Source organism: Acinonyx jubatus, chromosome E2, assembly GCF_027475565.1.
Source record: "Acinonyx jubatus isolate Ajub_Pintada_27869175 chromosome E2, VMU_Ajub_asm_v1.0, whole genome shotgun sequence".
NCBI lineage: Eukaryota > Metazoa > Chordata > Mammalia > Carnivora > Felidae > Acinonyx > Acinonyx jubatus.
The window spans coordinates 1007383-1015235 of record NC_069396.1 but is presented as its reverse complement, the minus strand read 5'-3'; the positions used below and the strand labels follow the sequence as shown (position 1 = coordinate 1015235).

At 60.1% G+C, this 7853-nt stretch overlaps 1 long non-coding RNA gene across 1 annotated transcript; it reads right to left on the bottom strand.

Annotated features, from left to right (window-relative positions):
• Positions 1–253: 253 nt before the first annotated feature.
• On the bottom strand, positions 254–5653 carry LOC128313259 (uncharacterized). Its single transcript, XR_008293703.1, has 4 exons — positions 5504–5653; positions 5312–5365; positions 4985–5208; positions 254–883 (listed from the first exon to the last, which is right to left on the bottom strand). It is a non-coding gene; the product is annotated as an uncharacterized LOC128313259 (long non-coding RNA).
• Positions 5654–7853: the final 2200 nt, after the last annotated feature.

Below are 7853 nucleotides of genomic sequence, written 5' to 3'. Positions count from 1 at the left end.
TTCATCAACCCACCCATCCACCTATCCACCCAACCTGTTCACAGAGGTCGCACCATGTGCCCAGGTGCTGTGCCAGCCTTTGGGAAGTACCACGATCAACACCTCGTCCACCCTCAAGCTCCTGATCTAAGGTAAGGTTCCAGGTAGGGGTGCGCTCACCCTGGGAGCTGCAGAGGTGATCCCCTGGGGCGCAGGAAGGAACCAGTCCCTTCATTCGTATGCATTCTCCCCATCTCGTATTAAAGGACTGCTGTGTTGGGGCGCCTGGGTGGCGCAGTCGGTTAAGTGTCCGACTTCAGCTCAGGTCACGATCTCGCGGTCCGTGAGTTCGAGCCCCGCGTCAGGCTCTGGGCTGATGGCTCAGAGCCTGGAGCCTGCTTCCGATTCTGTGTCTCCTTCTCTCTCTGCCCCTCCCCCCTTCATGCTCTGTCTCTCTCTGTCTCAAAAATAAATAAACGTTAAAAAAAAAATTTAAAAGGACTGCTGTGTATGTTTTTGAGGCACAGAGTGGGGCTCAGCCACGTCTTTCTGCCAGGGGCTGCGATCAAGGGAGTGAGCAGGGTGAACACGAACAGTGCCGCAACGCGGACTGAGGGAGGGGAGCGGGCTCCAAGGACAGGGTGCTAGGCTGCGGGACACAGGGTGCTCAGAGACTTAGGAGATCTTCTCAGAGGAGACGGGGATTCATTTGGGTCTTGGAAGATGAGTCTGTTCCATGGAGAAGCCGCTGAAGAACATTCCATGGGCAGAACAAGCACGAGGAGGCCAGGGCGGGGAGTGGAGAGGCGGGGATGCCGGAGGGGGGCTGGATGGGGACAAGATGGGTATGGCCTTTGATGTGGGTTAGCCGGGCAGCTTTAACCCCACCCTGGGGCGATGGCAGCTGTTGAAGGAGGACAAGGGAATCAGCTCTCCTCTACGAGCTACGAGAGAGCTACGAGGGAGCGAGTGTCTGCACGGAGTTCTGAGGGCCAGGGGGAGGGGGAGGCTGGCATGCTGGGGCCGGAGAGCCGTCCCACTAAGTGTGGAAAGCCAGGTGCTGCCTGCTGCGGCCACTATCGGGTAACTCTCGCTGCACAACAAAACACCCGAATGTCAGTGGCTCTGAACAATAGTGATTTCTTGTTTCTCGTGACTGTGGGTTGTCTGCTCCTGCCTGGGTTTATGCCTGCAGCTGCTTATGCCAACGAGTCTCTGGGCTGGAGAGCCCACAGAGACCTCACTCACAAGCCTCAGAGGGCGCTCATTGTGCCCCCGAGGCCTCCATGAGCCAGACCAGCCTCCTTCCCTCAGGGTGGGGCTCCCAGCCTGCAGGTGAGGGGCGCTCACACAGCCTCACAGGGCCTGGACTCCAAACTCACATGACGACACTCCTGCCACATCCTATTGGCTACAGCAAGTCAGGAGCCCAAACGGGCTTGGGGGTTTGCAGGAGGGGTTTCTGTAAATCCAATGCAGCCACACTTGATGGACGATGGGGATGGGTATCCTGGTGCTGGGACAGGGTCTGTGCAGCTCATGCATTTCCTGACTGTCTGGCCGTGGGCGGCCTCAGGAAGAGAGGAGGGGAGAGGCAGGCGCCACCACATGGAAAAGCAGGTTCGGGGGGGACCTGCAGGGGCTCTGTGTGGCCTCTGTGTGGAGGGGCGAGAAGACCCTGGATTGGATTCTGGGGGTGACAGGGAGGTGCCCCAGGCTTTGGGGCAGAGAGGGGGAGGACGGTGAGGAGCCGGCCAGGTAAGTAATGGGGGCAGCCCGACCCCGCAGCAGGTGGGTGGCACAGGGGGCACGTCTGCTTGGCCCAGGGAGGGACTTGGGTCAGCCCCAGCTCTGGCGTCCCACCCCGCTTCCTATCTTTTTTTTTTTTTTTTTAATTTTTTTTTTCAACGTTTATTTATTTTTGGGACAGAGAGAGAGAGAGAGAGAGAGAGAGAGAGAGAGAGCATGAACGGGGGAGGGGCAGAGAGAGAGAGGGAGACACAGAATCGGAAACAGGCTCCAGGCTCCAAGCCATCAGCCCAGAGCCGGACGCGGGGCTCGAACTCACGGACCGCGAGATCGTGACCTGGCGGAAGTCGGACGCTTAACCGACTGCGCCACCCAGGCGCGCCCCCCCGCTTCCTATCTTTAGTGCCCTTGCCAGGAGGCCTTTCCCAGGTCCAGGGGGAGCCTCGGCGGGCCCACGGCCCCCAGCCACCCTGGCCCCATGCCTTCATCCCTACCCAGGCCAAACCTCCAGCCCAGAGAGGAAAGAAGAGATCCTCAGATCAAGAAACCACTGGGGAGAGCTTTAAAAAAATGCAATTAAATAGAAAATAATTAAATCCAATTAAAAGTGAACCACGGGGGAGTGCTGAGGGCCTCGGTGTGAGAGCTCAGGCTGCCTCCGCCCTGTCTTGGCAGCCTTCCCGGTGCTCGGGAGTGGGACTTTTAAGGTGGACTTTTAAGGCCCCTCCCAACACCCTCGCAGGCCAGGCACTGCTCCCCGCCCGCCGTTCCTGCCCCCAGGGCTCCCCTGTGCCAGACCCTGCTCCCTCAGGGCTGCCATCAGAGCCCCCGGGAGCTTGTCCGTGCAGATTTGATGGCTCCATCCTGTCCCCGGTGGTGGACCTTTGGACTCCAAATTCATAGCAAGCCCCAGGCGACTCTGGTGGCTGGTGGTATAGTCCAGCGCACTCCCTTCAGAGACGATTAAAACCTGTGACCCAGAGAGGTGGCCTGTGGCACTGGGATGGGGCACAGCAGAGGGCTGTCAGGCTGCAGTGTGGGGGGCAGGTGCGGGAGGTGGGAACAAGCCTCCCCCGACGGGCTTCCTCCCCAGAGCATCCATTTTGACGTGTACCAGCTGTTTGCCAGGAGGGGGCCGTCTCCCCAGGGTCTGGCCCAGCACAGGTTCAGGTCCGTGAGACGGAACTGCTCAGGGCCGTCAGCAGAACAGGTCTTGGAGGGACAGCTCCGCCGGTCATCTGTACACCCTGTCCAGGAGCACATTGCCCTTTGCATGATGAGCACCTAGTCCTGGGGCTGGGTTGGAAAACCCACAGAGGGCGGCTGAGGGGGCCTGTCTGCCCCCAAATAATGCTCCAAGGTCATTGCTAGCCAGAAATCCCCTTCTTGGAGGGAGGGCAGTGTCTGGGGAAGGCATCCTTTTTATTTAAAAAATAATGATTTTTAAAAAGTTTTTTTAAATTTATCTTGAGATGGAGATAGAGAGCAAGTGGGGGAGGGGCAGAGCGCCAGGGGGAGAGAGACTCCCAAGCAGGCTCTACGCTGTCAGTGCAGAGCCTGATGCGGGGCTTGAACTCACGAACTGCAAGACCATGACCTAAGCCGAAACCAAGAATTGCACGTTCAACCCTCTGGGCACCCCCAAGCACCCCGAAAATAATGTTCAATGGGGCTTAAGCGCCTACAACAACAAGACAACAAAAGCCAACGACCAGCACTGTAAGACAGAAATCGAAACGTCCCCTTGGTTCCTGACTCCCAGAGCCTCAGTGTCCCCGCACCCTTCCCGGGACAGCTGCACACAGGCTTACCTGTGTGACTATGTGCTGTCACAGGATACCCGCGTGAGTGTGTGTGTGTGTGTGTGCGTGCGCGTGAGCCACCTGCCCATGAGTGTGTCTGCATCTCCCATCCTGTCCCTGCCCGAAAGGCAGCCCCTGGCAGGACAGCGAGCCCCTGGGGATCACCCAGGGACCGAAGCCCAGCCCCACCTCGGAGATCCTGAGCCCGACTCAGGATGTGTCTGGTAGGAGTGACTTTGTGACTTTCTCATCCTCAGGTGATTCTGGTATTTAGCCAGCACTGAAACCCTGAGGCGGAGCCCCGCTGAAAGCCTTCCCACTTTCCCTCTGACACTCTGCTTCTGCTTCCACCGTTCTCCCAGCCACTGAGCTTTCTGTACGGACCCCACAGCTGTTCCTCAGCGACGAGCCCTCTGCCACGTGCCCCCGGGCAAGCGTATCGGGTGAATTTCTGAGGCAGACGAGGCAGGTCACAGGCATTTCCAGTGCAGTCGGTCCGCTCTGGAGAACAGGGTGTAAAGTCCTGCTCGCTGGGGAGAGGGTCTGCTAGCCTGCAGGCGCAGAAGTTGCATTGGGTTTGGTCGGAGCAGGCTTAGCTGCTGCTGTATCTGCCAGTTCAGATCTGAAGGGAAGGACGCGTGTGCTACGAGCAGTCACAGGGTGGACTCTGGGCAAACATTTTAGATCTGCTCTCTCAACCTGCATCCCACCCGCTTCCCGCTTGGACAGGCTGAAAGCAGGGCAAACATTTTAGATCTGCTCTCTCAACCTGCATCCCAACCGCTTCCCGCTTGGACAGGCTGAAAGCAGCCAGCCAATCCTGGACCCCTCTGCAGCTAGCTGTCTGGATGCAGACAAGGTCCCACCAACTAGCTGTTTTCGGAGAGGCCGGACAGGTCCCGGGGAAACCGTGAGCCACGACCGCCTCTAGCTCAGGTTTTATGGGGCAGGTCTAGAAGCGGTCCGCATCCTTCCCACCCAGAGCTCTGCCCAGCCCCCCAACCAGCGAGGAGGTGTGGAAAACATGGTCTTCCCACGTGCCTGGAGGATGAGGGCCAGGGCTTGGTCAACACAGCACTGACTTTAATATGAAGACGTAAATGGTTTTGGTCTTCCTTTCCTAGGAGAGCACAGAGGAGGGACTGAGCTGACAGGGGAGGGCCCAAGAGAGGACAGAGGGGGCTGCTGCACCATCTGGAACCTTAACCTTCTAAATGGACACCAGCTAGGGAGGGAGGGAGAGAACACAGTGCCTTCCCCTCAGAGTACCCTGGAGAGCCAACCACGTGGCCCTGCCTCACTACAGGCTGGAGCGCAGCCTCCACACTGGTGGAGGCGGTGATGTCCCCTGCAGGCAGGCACAGGGGGCACATGTGGACTGGACTTCCCTCAGACCAATGAGGGGGCCCCAGAGTATTTTGAGAGGCGGATGCCGTATGATCTAAGATGCTCACACTGGGGAGGAGAGACCACGGCTCAGGTCCATCTGTGCAGCCTCACTCTGCAGAGGCTCTGGAGGCCCTGGGACTGTGAGGACAGAGGGAAGGCTGGAGGCCAAAGGACCCAGATGGAAGAACGGAGCTCCGGAGGGGAAGGCGAGGATGGCGTGACCCTGGGAACACCGTCACGGAAGCGCAGTATTCGGCCGGCTGCTGCTGTTCACTGCCCGTTTGTCCAGCTGAAAGCCAGAACACGGAGGGGAAGTCGGCCTCCATGGTACCCCTGCCAGGTCCCAGAAGGGTGCCCAGACCCTTGCCCCCCACTCTGCACGCAGCTCACACCCTAGGGCCCACGCAGTGGGGGCTGGACGCCAGGTGTCCCGACGGCCTGGTTATCTGTGCAGAGGGTGTCTCTCGGTCGGACCGGGGCTGCGGGTCCCGGGCTCTTGGCCCCTGTCCCTGCCGCTGGCAGCCTGCTCCAGGGGCGGCACTGAGCTCGCGCCCCCTCCCTGCCCCCGGCCGCCCTCCCTCTACCTTCTGGGAGGACACCTGTCTCCGGCCTTCCCTCAGGTCTTCCTTCGGCTCTGCAGCGGCTCATCCTAACGGCAGAGGCCTGCCAGACAAGGCAGCCCGTCCCCGAGGAACGAGGAAAGAACGCGCCGTCCGCGTCGACGCTGTGCGGGGATCCTACCTTCCCCACCTGCTGCGGCGCCTCGGGGCTCACGATGGGCGTGGCTCCTGCGCAGGCGCACTGCCTGCATGAGCACGCGGCCTAATGCTCATTGGGCCCAGCGTGTGTCAGTCACCCCACGTGAGGGGGGGGGGGAGGTGCTTACACGACCGGAAGTGAGGTCGGCGGCCTTTGGCTGACGGGCCAGAGCCGGGGGGGGGCGACTGTCGGTGAGGCAGCGGGCAGGTGGCCGGCGGGCACCGAGCGGCACCGGCTTCCTTGGTTTGGGCCACGTTGGGGTCTGGCTCCTCCGCCTCTCCGTCCCACTCCCCTCTTCCTCTCCCTAGGTAGTTAGTGGCAGGGGGCTCGGGGAGCCGGGACAGCGAGGTGGTGCAGGGCACGTCTTGGTGAGGGGGCTGCTGGAGCGGGCTGCAGCCTGCTTTGGGGCCCCCCGTGCCGACAGCCGGAAAGACCGGCTGAGCTGACGGGGCCGGGGCCCCCGCCGGCAGAAGGACACGACTCCGGGCTGAGACCCCCCTCCCAGGAGCCCGCCGTGTGGACGCCCTCCCTCTCCCCAGCGCCAGGGTGGCCTGTTTTAGACACCGTGGCCGTTCGTCACCAGCAGGGAGGAGCAAGACGCGTGGGGAGATGCTGACCTGTGTTCCTGAGCCAGGGCTGCTGCTTCCGTGCTTCCTCTGGAACGGGGGCCATGCCCGCTTGGAGAAGGAGGTGGGAGGATGCTTGCTTCACATCGGCTCTCGGCTCCCGGAAGGGGCTGCTGCCTTGGCCCTCGGCTTTGCCAGCCCGCCGGTGGGGCACCCTGTTGTCTGCCCACCCACCGGCCTTCCTTCACTTACCCTTCAACGATTGGTTCGGAAATGGGCATGTGACCCAGTACCAGACACTTCAGGAGACCATCCTTCCCCCTCTTGAGGGAGATCTGTAGGAGGACAGACCACCTTCCTCGATGCCAGTGACCCGTGTCTGGGTGTGAGGCTGGGGGTCGCTGGGCCATCTTGCTGCTACCGGCCTTGTGTTGGACCGCCCTGCCTTCGAGGATGCTGGCAGGAGACATGAGATCAGAGCCAGGAGCTTGGTTGGGCATGGTGCAGACCGCAGCGCGTTTCCTTCTTCCTGAATCCCGTGAGTGTGGTCCAGGTGGGTGCTCTCCATGCAGGGTGTCTGAACAATGGTGACTGAGCCTGAGCCTTCAGTGACGGGCTGTGGGCCAACTTGCCTGAGCTTTACCCCAGAAAACAAACAACTTTGCCCTTGGCTTCGCAGGGGGGCATTCTGTCTACCAAGGGTGTTTGCTAAACCGCCATCCTTGATTAAGGTGGTTGGGACCAAAAGAGGTTTGCTTGCAAACTGTGCAGAAGCGTGACAGACCCAGGGAAGTGGTGGTGACGTGAAAGGAATATGAGTCTCTGATGACATCATGCAGCCATTGAATCAGCCCGAGCGGGATCCTGCCCTTTTCTGAACTCCGTTTGGGGAGGTAACATTTCCTTACCGTTTAAGCTTGTGGTGTGCACCTGAGGCCACCTGCCTCTTGCTTTGTCTGCTCCAACAGGCTTTGCTGAGTCTCACCCACTGTCAACAGTGTGATGGGGGTGGCGAGGGGGGTAATTAAAATCCGGAGCTCATCTTGCTAGGGTGTGGTGAGACCCAGGTGAGGTTTGGTCGGCAGAAGTGTTTAGAAAACCAGAACATATCGGCAGAAAGACATGATTGTCTACATTCTTCCTGTTCATCCCTGGTCAGAGATGGGGACCTGAACTGGTTTCCCAGGTGCTTTGTCACCCGCTTTGTCACAGCAGTGGAAGTGAGTGCAGGTTTAGGAAGGAGGAGTCCCCCGCGCCCCCAGCTATGGTAAACTTCTGTCCGAAAGGCTATGACCCGGCAAAGGTGGGGGTGGACTGAGACCCAGGAGGCGGAGGACACTAATGTTCTGCTAGGTGGGGGTACACACTGAGTGTCGTGTCCCCCAAATTCATCTGTGGAACCCAGCCCCCAGCGTGATGCTGTCGGGAGGCCATGAGGTCAGGAGGGCGGAGCCTTGTGATGGGATTGGAGCCCTTGCCCCTTGCGCCCCGCGGGGACACAGCAAGAAGACGGCCGTCTGTGCCCTGGTCTTGGAGCTCCAGCGTCCAGGACTGTGAGAAACCAGGGGGTGTTTGTAAGCCCCCCAGCCTGTGGTGGTTTCGTCCTAGC